Genomic DNA, 15,720 nt, shown 5'->3' on the forward strand with positions numbered 1-15,720 from the left:
ATGTTATGTTTATCCTATTATTATCTAGAATTGTTAGAGTTTGGGTTGTATTTATTTGATGTGATGGGCTGAATTTGCTTTTACGTTGGTTAGTATTATATATTTTTAAATTATTAAAATGCATTTTTTTTATTAAATCAGAGAATATAATTTGTTTGCATTTATATAATTGTTTCACCAATGTACTAAAATATTCATGTAATTACGAAAATACAGATTTGGTTTGGTGTATGTTGTAGTTTTTAAGGGTTTTGGTACCTTAATATGTATGTTAGAGGATAGATTTGGCTTGTATTTCTAAGTGGTCTAGTTTTATTTATGAAAATGTTGACTTTATGTTGTAGCATGTAGTACATTTTTTTAGTTTGTTTGCTAAGTTCAAGGCCGATTTGGGTAACAGAGTGTTCTTTTCATAGTTCTTTGGTAGATTTGTTCTTTTTGTAATGCTTCGATAAATTTGTATAATGTGGGTTGACTTCTGCCTAGCATGGATTGGAAGACATTGTGCCAGCCTTCCACTGCAATGTTTGTTTTGGCTTTCTGTGCCAGGGTGCCGCCATAGATATTCCACCATCGTATCTGTGATTTGGCTTGCCATCTGTGTCCTGACCGATGTTGTTTGCCAACCCAGTTGTCTTCAAACTAGTCTACTAGGGAACTAAGGACCTGATTTAAAGTTTGCTGGAGGGGTACCTGTTCGCTGAAATATAAATCCCATAGAATATAATGGGATTTATATTTTGGTGGAGGGGATATCTGTCACTGTTGTGACGGAGTAACCCCTCCACCAAACACTAAATCAGGCCATATGTTTGTCTTCCTTTTGTGGTGGAAAGGGCTTTCTATTAGTAATTTATGGTAGTTGACTACCTCTGTGACAGGGATGTAGGCTAGTGCTATAAATCTTTTGATTTCAAAGGTGAATTTGCTGGTAGTAGACTATTCTACACTTAATTCTGAGTTTGGCGGTTGGACCGCCATACCCCCCCCTTGTTGGCGGTCCTAAAAAGACCACTGAACTGGTGGTCCCTAGCCCACCAAATTAAGATGCTAATAGGCAGAACCGTTGCCTGCAAAGCAAAAAGGCAGACCCCCAGCAGTGCAGCAGTCAGCTATCTACGTGGTCAAACCTCCAGCACCATCAATCACAAGCCCATTCAGCCGCGTTCAGCAAAGTAACAGGCAAATGCACATTGCATGAATTAAAAAACAACACAGTTGACACACATTGGTCCAGAGGACACACCTGCAAATCACACTATAAAACACACCCCTTCCCAAACCACAATTCTTTGCATTCCCACAGGTAGACAAAGGACACTGACCACTGTTTTTTTTAATTTTCCATAGATTAGGCACCCCTCTCTTTCACCATCCCATTTAACACCTTGCACATACTTTTTTTCCATTCACTCCTTATTGCACTTCCCCTGTTAATTAAGTACCTGTCACCCACTTTAGTTGTACACCATGTCACATCCCAAAAATCCCTATTTTTCTGATGATGAGTTGAGAGTCATGGTAGATGAAATCATAAGAGTAGAGCCACAATTGTTCGGAGCCCAAGTTCAGCATACTCCCGATAGTAGGAAAATGAAACTATGCAAAGGATCGTTGACAGAGTGAATGCTGTAGGCACCCCCCTGCTCACAAAGGAGGACATTAGGAAGAGGTGGAATGGCCTGAGGTACATTCCTTGGTCTCCAGGCAACAGATGGGGGTCAACAAGACTTGTGGTGACCTTTCCTCTGCCCCAGTAGTACTCTTTTTCTGGGATTAGAAGGCCCTTGCCATCCTGCATCCTGAGGGCTTGACAGGAATACCTGGGGGAGTGGAGTCGGGTAAGTTGCCGCACAAAAACTGTCACAAAACTGCAATGTCCTGCATGCTCACAGCTCAACTTTTACCACTGATTTTGATGTACTTCACCAACATTCAATACCTAGTGTACCTGAGATGTAAAACTGTCAATATGTATTGTTGGACCCAACAGCACAGCTTCCAAGGTCCATCATGTGTCATAAGTCTAAATGGTGCCTGTAAGCCTTTCAATAAAAAAAAATTCCCAGGACTTATGGTATGTCTCAACATGTATATCTATGCTCAAACCTAAAGTTATCTGACTGCAACTCCCAGGAGGCCCTGTCTCAGTAACTCCAACCACCATCCCATTGTTCACTTGCCCACATAACCCATTGGTTATCTCTCAATTGGAGTGCACTTACCTGGGAGGATACCAAATGCCAAGTGTGAGAAGTAGAGGGAGTGACCTGACTGAAATGCCCCAGGAGGCCGTGTTTCAGTAACTCTAACCACCAGCCCAGTGTTCATGTGACCACAGACCCCTGTTTGTTAACTCCCAAATGAAATGTACTCACTTGGGAGGATAACATTTGTCAAGTGTGGGAAGTAGACGGAGTAACCTAACCTCAACTCCCAGGAGGCCCTGTTTCAGTAACTGCATCCCTCTGCCCAGTGTTCACTTGCCCATATATCCCTGTTTGTTAACTCTAAATTGAAGTGTACTCACCTGTGAGTAACCAATATAAAGATCACGCTCAACTCAGAGACATGTTGACCTGCTATCCCAAAATTAAGCTATTGAGGACAATAATGACACCTTACCAAGTATGTACACCAAGTAGTCCTAAGGCCTCAAGCTACACAACCAGACTACTGGTGGCAGCAAACACATCAACAACATATACAACAAAGTTCTGGGATTGCCTGTTTCTCACTCAACTATGCCTCCAAAAGGTCAAAGGCATATGCTGCTTCTCCACTGTGTTGGCGTCACTGCTGGTAAGATGTAATTTTCATTCTATCATCTAAAGTGCAACTCATCTGCACATCTCATGAGCTGCTTGAGTCCAATAGTTTAGGCAAGCTTCACACATGTCATGTCAAATAGTCCAATACCACAGTAACATGGCACAATAGTCTAACCTACAACTTAAGAATGTCCTATGTCTCTGCTTACTGTAACGCAAAACCTTTGAAGGTAGATGTCACACTTCAACCAGTAACAATGTACTTTCCTCATTCACAAGTAGAGCTGCCACTGGGCACACAGAGTCTACCGAACAGACTCCCACTACCCCCCTGGATGAAGCCCTAAGTGATGAGGACACTCCAGGACTTGTGGATGTGGAGGATGGTCCTGGCCCATCCGGGCAGCCTGGTCATATGGCAACAGTGAGTCTCACTGTAGCCACAAAGTCACCTCCCAGCCCTGTTGCATCAAAGTCCCAGCCAACGATGCACCCCTCAACCTATGGCTCAGTACAGTTTCAACCATTTGGTGACCCCCAGTCCTGGATCCTGAGGTGCAACTTGACACTCCTGACACTGATGGTCCAGGACCTAGTTGGAGAGGGCACAGGCTTGTGGGGGTAGGGAGGATGAGGGATGCAGTGGGCTTCCAGGATGACACCACTGGGGCTGCTTTCAGCCAGGACACCATCACCCATGTCTTGGGGGCCTATCAGGAGTCCCAAGATGTGATGAACTCAGTGATGACTGAACTCTAGGAAATGAAGCAGCTTCCGAGGGTCATAATAGAAAAAAAGGATGCCCATAAGGACAACATAAGCACCTTAACAGGGGAGCTGAGGGACATCAACACCACCCTGAGCAGGGCTTTCACCCCACCATTTACTCCATCCTGAGTGGCAAAGACATCATGCCCAAGTCAATCAGCAGCAGCCACAGGAAGGGAGGCCCTACCACAGGAACAACCACCCACAGACACCCCTGCCTCTGCAGCAGCTGAACCCCCTAGCAAAGAATCCAGGAGGTGTGGATGGCAAGACACCCACCATTGCCAGCAATAAACCTCTTCCTTAATGTCCTCCTTTGTGTGTCACATATACACTCTGTGGACTGATCCTAAATCACATTCTATTTCCAATGGGAAGAATACTCTGGATTTTGGACTTCTAATGGTGTGGCATCTACTCCAATGATTTCATTCACTATGACTGACTTCCAGTTTTGGTTCTTTTAGTCACAAATATTTTTGTATGTAGTAGCATTGCAATGAATTTACCCGCCACAAACTCGTTATCTGCTGTCTTAAATTTCACATTTAGCCATGTAGATATGTCAGATGATCTGAACCATACAATGATGATCCAAGGTACTTGTGCAAGCTGGGAAATGTTGCATGTACACAGAGTCCAGCTCAGGATTACAGCCATTCCACGCAGACACAAACATACAGGTGTCTTGCCAAATAACTTTTTTTATAGCATTATTCAGCGCAAAGGCTGTCAATAATTCTGAAACATAGCAAAGCATACATGATTGAATCATACTGGGTAAATGATGAAACAGGTGCAGATCTCCAAACCATGGAAGGAAGGTATTTATCAGACATTGTCCTGTAGAATATGCAAATATTAAAGTGGTTTATGTCATTAGCTGGAGCCATATCGCTTACCACACAAAAGTAATCCGACATCATATACTGCAACACTCAAACAGATGGCAGTACAACAGCTTCTGATCACATGGTCATAACAATCCAGTGTTTCTGGTGGTGTGACACAAACAAATGTCAGTGATGTTCCACAGGCACTTTGGGCTACAATGATGAAACACATCAACAGCTACATACAGTTGACACAAGAAGAGTGTTTAGCCAATGTGACGGGGAAGATGTCATGGTGAAAGACCCTCAACAAAGATCAAAACAAGGAGTATAGGCATGAAACCAAACATATGACACAGGTTAGATAGCATACATCTGGAGAACAAAGTACATAACAATAAATACGACACTAACTAAGAAACATCATCAAGATGTGGATGTGTCAAAAGCTACCTCATCAAACAACCATTGGCAGATTTTGCATGTAAATCAGCTCCCTAAAGATCACCAGATATTAACTCCACACATTATCACAAATTTAGTCCATTTAAAAGTCAAAGTCATGACATCTCATGACATACTTTCATTCATAAGAAGAAGCTGTTGATGAAATCTTGTCACAAGCCAGCTCCTTCCCTTCCCCACTATCATCTTCATGGAGCATGCAGTATGTCACAGTGATCTGATACACTTTCTTCGGTGAGCAAAGGAGAGCTCTACAAGTCCTGTCCAGACAACGAAATATGGCATTCAAGAGCCCAAAAGTCCACTGCACTGCCCACTGTGTTCTATGGGCCTCATTGAGGCAGACTTCCCCTGGCATAGTTGGATTCCTCAGCGGCGTCAAAAACCATGGACGGTTTGGATGTGCTGCTTCTCCTGTTTAGGAATGAGACATAAGTGCAACGATGAGTCTCTCACTTTATGATTGTAGCCCTTGACATTGTACACACAAAATGAGGACATATGTGACTTATCAACCAGCCAGGTCCTCTCCGGTTGCAGTTGTGACATCAGCTGAAGGATGGTTCTGTTCAGCATTACAAAGGAATCCTGGGCTGAACCTGGGAACCGGGCTCAGACATTTGAGATATAGAGATCTGACAAGCATACAACTTGCATGTTGATAGAATGGAAGTGAATTTGGTTGCAATAGACTTGCTCACTGGCCTGTGGTGGCACCAAGGAAACATGTGTGCCATCCATGACTCCCACCACACATGGGAGGAGAGAAAAACCATAGAATTCAGCTTTCACATTGGCTAAATTCACATCTGGGAAACCTGATATGGCAATCAATATGTTTCATCATTGCTGACTGCATATATCTTAACACAACACTGAACAAAGGTTGAGACATGCAACCAGATAAGGCCACTGTATGGCGGAAGGGCCCTGTACTTAGGAAGTGTAATACTGCCATGAGTCTTACAATGGATGGTATGCATGTTATATTAGTGTTTTCAGGCATTAGATCTGGCTCCAACTGATGACATATTTCCACAATAGCTTGCGGATTGAGACAGAACTGTTTGATGAGGTGGAACACTTCCATGGTTTGAAGGTCTGCCAGTAGATGATAGACTGAAGCTTGTCGCCTCCTCCATCTCCCAGGGTACTTATTTGAGACATCAAATGAGTTGGAGCATGAGTAAATCTGTACACACCAACATACATGATGTATAGGACAAAAGTTCACATGACAAAGCAGGAACAACTGGAATAACATTACACCCATTACACATCAACTCTGTTAATTACACAAGGGCTTGTAAGCAATGTGTATAATGCCACAGATCATTCAGCCCACTTCTGACCTTGCCAATGTGTTGTATGAGAAGCATATAATAACTCACTGTACTCTTCAGAGTGCTTCACAAGCCACACGCCACACTGATGATGGCCACATGATGTACTGTATGCATGGAAGTGATGGATATGTGAGTGTTTTGTAGGTTCTGGATTCCCAGCCTCCAGAGGCCATGGCATGTCAAATGTATCTCCCAGTATGGGACATAATCCAGGTTGGGGTAGAGTTACTGTGGCTTTGCAATTATGGCACAGTGCCTACTCCCTGTAGGCCTGCAGATCCAGGTATGTGGCCAAAATGAGGCTCCAGTGGCAAGACTTGGCCTGGATGCCTTAGTCCATTGCCTAGATTAGGAATGGGTACTAAGGTAAATCCTTGAACTAGTACATATGTGAATTGTGCATTATCGTCAATGCCTGTCATTCATTGAGTTATGACAGGTCCCTTACTCCCACAGCTCTGTTGTCATCTTTTCATAAGTCATATTTGTCCAGTACAGGCATACTGCATGACAAACCTACAGTGCAGATAGCTGATAGAGTCTGGGGAGAGCATGACATGTGACTCAGTAGCTTGGTTACATGGAACAAATTGGCCCAAATATTGGACCATGTATATTGGATGCCATCTCTGTAGGTTTGCCATATCTGGTCAAAATGTGTTCTGTACTGCAAGTACATACCACACAAACCCACACTGAAGTGGCATGAGTCTACCTTGGGTAGGCCACATGTCCACACATGCACAGTGAAGAGACTTTCCGCGCCCACCATGGCAGCCCTTTTTTTGCCACTCAAGTCTTAGGGTGAAACCTTTACCATGGTAGTTGAGTGTAGGGACTATATGCAGAGTTAATGTTGCAGAATGATAATGTGGCTGTTTAGTCAGGCCTAAGGAGTTTACTCTTCAGAAGACTGCAATGGTGTGTTGTGTTTCATTGTGGCTCACAGCACAGTACATTTCGCTTAAGCTCAGCTACCTGAAGTCAGTAGGCGAGCTTAGTCAATGTTGGCCATGAGCAGGGTAGTAGGTTAGTCTGCAGATGATTCCAAAAGTGGGAAGGCATGCCACTATACTTATCAGCGTGTGTGCTTTACACTTTTGGTGTGTTGACAAGTTTAAATTCTGCTTTGTCTTTCTGAAATGTGTGTGAAACAACCATTTGGGCAGAAATAGTGTTTGTAAACTTGCATCCATACACGTCCACTCCCATCAGAAGAAGGGGATTTGGAGAGCCATTTGCCAGAAGGTGTGGACCAGGGGTTCCATAGCCAGTGGAGCGCCCACTGTCAGAAGAGGTGGGAGGACCTGAGACACTGGGACCAGAAGATCACAGAGGTCTATCTGGGGCTCTACTCCCAACATTGGTGGTTTGCATTACCCCCCCCCAATGGCCTGCATTCTGGTGGTGGCCTACCCCGAGCTTGATGGGCGTTTGAGAGGAGCACAGCAGCTACAAAGGGGTGAGTCCAGGGCATATTAACACCTGCTACATTGCCAAGTTGATGTGCTATGTTTTGCCAAAGATTGGGAATGGGCCACGTGTGACACACAAGAAGAGTAGGTATGGAAGTTGGTGCATGCTGTTGTGCCTTGCCTATTAGCCCAGTGACCTAGGACACAACTGAGTACAATCCACAACCAATTAAGTCTCCAGGCCAACACATGGTTAAGTAGAGTGATCAATGAGGTTATGTTGTTTGTTGTTGTGGGTGTAATTTGAACACAACAGTCCACTACTCTTCAGTGTAGCAGCCCAAACAATATAAAATAATAGATCACGGTCCTCAGCCATGTGTCTGCACAAGTGAGTATATTGGCATCTGTCCCCCACAGGTCACTTGACTTCTGTGTGTCACAAGTGCTTGTGCCTCTTTGCTGTCTCCCATGTGAAGGTGGCCATTATACATGTGACAGAGCATACATTGCTCTTTGGGTGAGGCACAGAGCAATACTTTTCCTTGGTAAGTGGTGAATGTCAATTGACATGATTTTGGTGACATCACTGTTGCCATCATTCCTTGTGCCTACATGTTAGCATCTGTACCTTTCACTTTTGCCATATCATTTTCAATGCTGTTCCATTCATTGTCTACCTGTCTTCATGGGATGATGACTGAATTCCCTCACATATGTGTACATGCTGACATGTTTGGAATTGGACATATGTTATAGGGCTACAGTTCATGTGCTGCCACAGACAGGAGTGTGTCACCATTGATTGGTGGCTCACACATACCCTCATCCATTATTGCATATAATTTGGCATGTACAACTGCAGTAGCAATGAAGAACACTACAGGTAGCACTACAGTTTTTACCCACAATGTGCATTTCTATGCCATTGATGTAGAATTATATAGCAAAAGTGCTTACCACATGTTAAATAGGGATAGTTTGTTACCTTAGTGTTGAAATGCAGCAGGTAGTGACATGCAGTAATGTGGGAATCAAATGTGGTTGTGTACATACATTCATCCAAGGAAATCTGTGTTTGTATGACAAAAAGAGATAGTGATATGGCTTCCCATTGAGCAACACGTTAAGGGCCTTCGACAAGTATTTGAGAATCCCTGGGTGTTTCAACATTCAAAGGACTATTGCTTCTACTTATGCAATCGGAGTATGGTATTGTCAGGAATACCAATCAAGAAAGGTGTTATCACTGGGGCTAGTTGATTCATTGTGGTGTAGATTTTGTAGACAGATGTCACTGAAATTGTTCCCAACTTGTCTCCAGTGTACATTTCCGTGCAATATTTGTAATCCATCTGAGCAAAATTAGTACAACCTCCATGAGTCCATTTAAACAATGTACGCATAGTGAAGTGACCATTCTTGATTTGTTTCCATTGTGAAATGGGTGTTTCCATTTACCTTTTTCCAGCTACTGTAGTTCTGTCGGCAACATGGCTTGAATATTTGGCCATCAATTTGTCATGATGTGGCATTGGGTATATGAAGCTGAACGCATGGCTTTGTGTGGGATCTGTGTAAGTGAACATGGCATTGCTGTACCATTGAATGGTAACAGGTAACTGAGGGATGCTACATGAATATGATAAGCCCTCCTACTTGCTCATTGGGTACTGTGATTTCACAACTTCCCACATGCAATTAGAGTCATCTGTGATTCAGAATTTCCTGTGGGCAACTGTTGACAGTTCACGTACCATGCATGCATGTGGTGTTGCAAATGTTGGAGCTACTTTGCTGGAGCTTGTGGCTGGGAGCTACTGTATGTAATGGTAATATTTGCTAATCACAGCTGTTGTTCAAGTGTGACCAGGACCATTTAGTGACCCTAATTGTCTTTGTAATTTCAGCATCATCCCAGGGAAGTGGAGGAGACAGGGCGGAACCAAGTGGGGAAGCAGATGGACACAGAGGAACCCAGTGGTCTGGAGGGTGAAGGGAGTGCCACGGAGGACACAGGATCCACATCATCATTTTCAGAGTCTTCCTCCAGTGGCCACTCTCTAGTGGTTGTGGACCCATCAAGACCTGCTTCTGTTCCATCTTTGTCTGCCACCTCTGTTCCCTCTCTATCCTCCCTGTTTTTCCCCACCCAGTTGGCATTGCCCACTTATCCAAGGAAGTGGTCATCTCCATTTCCTCAGGTATCTCACCATCGTACCACTACTGCCCTGAGTGAGGTGGCTATTGACCTCCTGAGGAGTATGTCTGTGGGTCAGACTGCTATTCTGAATGCCATCCATGTGCAGGGCAGCCAGTTCCAGCAGGTAGTTGTGTACCTGGAAGGCATTCATAGTGCCATGTCTGGACTGCAGAGACTTTTTCAGGCTCTGGCCTCCTCATTGATGGCAGCCATCCACTCTTCACAATCCTCCCCCCCCACCTACCTCTTCCCCATCCAATTTCCCCATTTCCTCTACCTGTCCCAATCATCTACACCTACACCACATCCCAGACACCACCCCAACACCCACAGACACAGCCACGACTCACACCATATACCCAGCCAACACCCCAACACCCACAGACACCACATCCACCAGCCCCCTGGATGCCATCCCATCATCCACAAACACAGCTACCATATCCACCATACCTCCAGATACCACCCCAACACACTACTCCCACATTACCCAGCACCTCCAATTCACAGCCCCCAAGAAACACAAATGCCCGCACACACACACAGCAGACATCACCAAACTCAAGCATACCGCAGACATGCACACAGCAGCAGCATCAGTACCCACAGGCAAGGCAAGCACTCCCCCAACCTCCCAAATCCCAATCCCTTTTGTAGACACTACCTGTGTTCCCAAGTTTCCTTTTTGACCTTGCTCTTATCCCTGGGATCACTACCGCTCCCAAAATCAAGAGAACCCTACCCACATCCCAACCCAACCAATCCTTTCCAGTTCCAAGTCCTCACTGTCACACCTGCTCCCTGCAAGCACCCATATCCCTCTTACTCCGAAGCAGAGGACGACCCCTCCAAAGGAGAAGAACACCACTCCTAAGAAGAAGACTACCCCTTCAAAACCCAAACCCACTCATCCCAAAGAATGACCCCTGAGGTGCCTGTATGCTCCCTTGATGCCCCTTCCTGTGGAAGTTATCTGGCAGTGATCGGAGTCAAGCTGGTGCACAGTACTGTGCATGGACGTACCTATGGACTAGACAACAGCCTTTGATGTTCATTCTTTTATTGTAATAAACCCAAGGTGCTGTTTTTTGGGTACACATTTGTCCTGTCATTCTACCCTTTTGTTCTTCCTGAGTAATTTGTGTCATCAGCCTACAGTGGTGTGCATTTCAACCTGATTGCTGATTAATTTGCTGTGGTTGGCAAGATCTGATTTTGGGGGCAATGCTGGCATCACACAGGACAAGGATAGATGTTCACTGGATGGATATGTGGGTGATAATCCAATTGGGGGTGTCATTGCATTGTGTTTTGCTCAATATTGTAAGTCATTCAACGTGGCCTGGCAATGCCTACATGCATTGTGTTAGATTTGTCCCCCTGATGTAAACTGGACATTTGACTCATATGTGCAAGCTAGAGTTTTGTTTGTCCATACATGGAGGGTGTTAAATTGTGCTACCTTTCTTAACATTTGGCTGACCATAAGTCCATTTTGATATTTGTACCTTCCAGCTACTTCATCTACATGTGTGACCTATGCTGTTGTAATTGCTTTCTTGAATTGCACTTACACATTTTGCAGATTGGAATGTCACTTGGATCTACTATTACTACTTGTCCCTGAGATACATGAAGGCCCAGTTCCTGTGCAAATGGTGTTTTAGAGGCATGTGCAAAGTGAAATGTGTCCCAGGACACCATCCTTCCTGGAGGGCCTCTGATGCCCCATTCCTATTGTGCAGGTATTGTTTACATTGTGAGCTTTGGATATTTGTGCCACAAAATATTGAGCATCTTATTGACCTTCTATTGTGTTGCATTTTGGGTGATAGGTGTGGGTCCATTACAAGGATATTTCATGGAAGGTGTGTTTGGGTTAAATAACACATTCATACATATGTATCTTTAATCTCACGACAGTCCATGACATGTACGCAAATTGAGGGTGTCAGATTAATTATATATGATGTTGATGTGGTGTTGCTGTTGTGTGACACAATGTCCTGTACACTTCACTGACCCTGAAACTGGGATGAGCAGACATGTGTTTTTATGGAGTGTGGCAGTTCAGTGACAGTAACTTGCCCAAAGGGGGCATCATGTGGCTGTTTATGGGTTGTTTGTTGTGAACAACTCCAAGCTGGCAGACAATGACAAGTATACTTGGTCCACGTAGCATAACCCACATACTAGGTGGATGGTGGTGTGTTGATCTGTTGTTGAGTTTCGAAACATGGGCATGTGATTTCACCATCCGTTGCGTCCATGGTGGCATAGATTTTGTGCTTCATCTATGAGCAGCACCAGGACATGTGTAATTGGTTCCATGGCAACACAGGATGTGTGACTATGCTTGCAGGTGAGTTCTTTCTCTTAATGTCTCCATTTCCGCCAGCTGGGAGATGATGGTTGGACCACCACAGTCATGTTGGCGGAAGTCAACATCATAATTTGTCCATCGGAAACACTGGCTCTGATGACCTCATTGGCCTATTTTGCCACCACGGCTGTCTGCGCTGCCTGACGGTGCCGGTGAGACCACAGCAGTCTTTTGTCTTTGGAACTGCATTCATCACAATATGTTGGTCTGACCACCAACCCGACGGTGGTCTGACTGCCACCGCTGCCATGAAGGTCCATAAATCACCAAATTTGCAATCAGGCCCTTAGTGTTTGCAGGTGTTTATACTTTGATCAAAGTCAAAGTAACAACCTTGTATGGCTGTGTGGGGCTATATTTTTAGTGCTGTTTGAATCATGGCTTGTTCAACGTTTATGATTATTTTTTGGGGGTAGTAGTTATTTTTTTTGTTGTTTTACATAGTTTAGGAGTTCATGGTAGGTATTGCTTTGTTGATTTGGGAGTAAAGTATACACAAAAGGAATGTTGGTGTGCAGATATTCACCATGTATGGTATATATCTGAGTGAATGGTTTGGGACACATTTTGCAGGGCGCATCCATCATCCAGGTTCAGCATTCAGTAAGTTTCATTAAGTTGTTTGCAGTGGAGAAGATTAGCTTTCATTTGTTACCATTTTGGTTATCATGTAAGGAAGGGTTCCTCATTATGTGTAATAATTAAATGGTCTGCTATGTCTATGTCTTGGTATCTTCTAGGAGCAGTTGAGGTATCACTGAAGGCATTTTTAGTGCATGCAATGAGACGTTTTAAAGTGGAAATAGATGGTAGTTGGCCTGTTATGTTTTCAGGAACATAGGGTAGAATCTCTTTTAAGGATTTTGTTTGTGGGTTCCTGTGAACTAATGCTTACTCCTCCTATATCTTGTAAAATGTATATTACTTCTATTTTTGCTACATTCGGGGGTGGTTCTGCTCTTTTACATTAATCACAGAATTTTCTTTTGTAGTAGGCCTTCCATACCATGCACTAAAGTAAATACATTTCTAGTTTATACGTTCTGTCAATGCACTTTCTTGGCTGCAGGTGTAGCCTATGTGACTTAATAATTGCTTTCCTTTCTGTGAAGTGATAAATTTGACACCTACTGTCATTGAGGTACTGATTAAGAATTTGATGGTCAGAAAACCCGACAGCCTAATTCCGATGAGGAGACTGCCGTGGTGCTGGCGGTCTCCTCACTGGCCCCGTTACGAGTTTTCCACTGGGCTGAGCATTGGAAACCAAGGTTTCTGCCAGTCAGCCCAGTGAAAAACATGCAGTGGCATTGGGCTCGGCTCCACATGGAGCAAAGTCCAATGCCGTCGCACAGGGGGCCTCCTTAGCACCCTCAGAAGGCACACTGTTTGCACAGCAGACAGTGCTCATTCCAACAATGCTGGAGAGGGGGCATAGGTATGTGCAGGGATCCCCTGCGCCCCCCTGCCCTTGTTCTCTGCCACCCTTTTCATGGTGGTTGGACTGCCATGAAAAGGCTGGCGGAGAACATGGTTGTAATCAGCACTGCAGCACTGACTTCAGCGCCGCTGTGGCTGATTACAACCACGACTGCCATCTTCCCATCGGGATTAAAGATCCCGGTGGCTGTCTGGCCACCAGGGTTGTAATGTTGTGGTCGAACCTCCACAGCCATAGTGGTCCAACCACCACCACCACGAGTCTGGCAGTGTTGAGACTGCCAGACTCATAATAGGGCCCTTTTTCTCTAAGTTGTTTAATAATATACAAATATAGTATAGTTTAACTTTTGCATGTTAGTTATTAATATATTTAAGATGTATTTCCTTTCATCTTATTTACTTAATTTTATGTGTTTGGAGATGTTTTGCACAGTTTTGCAGCTTTTCCTATGAGCTTGTTTTAACATGGAGCAGGTGTTTGTTTTCTGTTGAAAGAGGAACAAAGTTATAACAACTTAAAATTGTATTTTATAGCTAGTTTCTGGAGGTTTAAGGAGTTATATTTGCTTTTGGTCGCTGTTTGGGTGAGTTTCTTATTTATTATTTGTGTATACTTGATTTATGATATGTTCTTGGTGCTTTGTTATATTTGATATTTTCCAGTAGTTTGTTAGTTTTGAAGTTCTTTCTTTTCTCTTAGGTAGTCTGTGTAAATCTCTATGTGTTTGGAGATGTTTTGCATGGTTTTGCAGCTTTTCCTTTGAGCTTGCTTTAATGTGGAGCAGATATTTGTTTTCTGTTGAAAGAAGAAAAAAGTTAGCATAATTTAAAATGGTATTTTATTGCTAGTTTGCAGAGGTTTGAAGAGTTATATTTGTTTTTGGTCGCTGTTTGGGCGAGTTTCTTATTTATTATTTATGTATGCTTACTTTATGATATGTTCTTGGTGCTTCGTTACATTTGATATTTTATGGCAGTTTGGAAGATCTTTTTTTTTCTTTTAGGTAGTCTGTGTAAATCGCTAAAAGTTACAGTGGGTCACTATGTAATGGTTATTTTGTTATTTTTTAGTATAGTAACATTTCATTTTTAAATATAAGTATTACTTACTTGAAGATGTATATTTTCATTTATATTTGTGGTTGAGAGAATCCGGCAAAGTTTCTTTCTCTTGTAGCATTTACCATTTTTGGAGTAGTTATTTGGTTTAATTAGTGTGTCTTTTATAATGTTTGTTTAATTCTTTGTGTTATTGTATTAGTTAAGTTCTTTATAGAGTTATTTTATTGATTGGTTGAGTATAATTTGATTTTTTATCAGTTAAATCATTGTTTGGTAAACTCTAACTTATGTTTTCTTTTTGTAGCATAATATATAGTTGCTTTTATGTAAATATGAATTTATTTATTTTTATATGTTATTTTATTTTGTTGTTTCTATTTAAATGTTTATAGTGAACAATGATTGTGTGTATTTATTTATGTTTTTTAGGTGTATTATATTTTTTGGACTGAATGTTTACTTGTTTGGGTGATGCAATATATATTCAAATTTAATTATAGATGTTTATTATAAGCGTAGTGTTTATTTGAAGTAGTTGGTTTAGGTTAAAAATGCTCGATATTAGTAATTTTTATAGATATGTATACAGAGTCGATATTTTTGTTCTCAATATTCAATTTGCCTTTCTTGATATTATATCAGTGATCCATAAGGGATGGGTAGGGATTAGGGGGAGTGGGCATATGCTTTGTGTATGACACTAGAATAATATGTTGGGGGTGTAATACAGTGTAGATATTGGTTGATACCGCACATGGGCATCATCATAGTACTGACTGGTGCTACAGTGATGCACGTACACGAGAAGCGGTAGCGGGAGGAAGGAAGGAGAGCATATCTATGATCCCCAGCATCGTCTAACAGATGAGTATCCCCTCAAGGTGGGGATAATCATTAGACATGATCAGTTTATGGGCAAGTAGTAAGGCATCCCAGGGGTGAGTGATTGGAATCCAACAGAGCCCACATTTCCCCTCCATGCACATGGAGGTGCCCTTTGCCTGCTCCCAGTGTTGGAGATCGTTATGCTA

This window comes from Pleurodeles waltl, chromosome 3_1 (genome assembly GCF_031143425.1).
Source record: "Pleurodeles waltl isolate 20211129_DDA chromosome 3_1, aPleWal1.hap1.20221129, whole genome shotgun sequence".
NCBI classification, from domain to species: Eukaryota; Metazoa; Chordata; class Amphibia; order Caudata; family Salamandridae; genus Pleurodeles; species Pleurodeles waltl.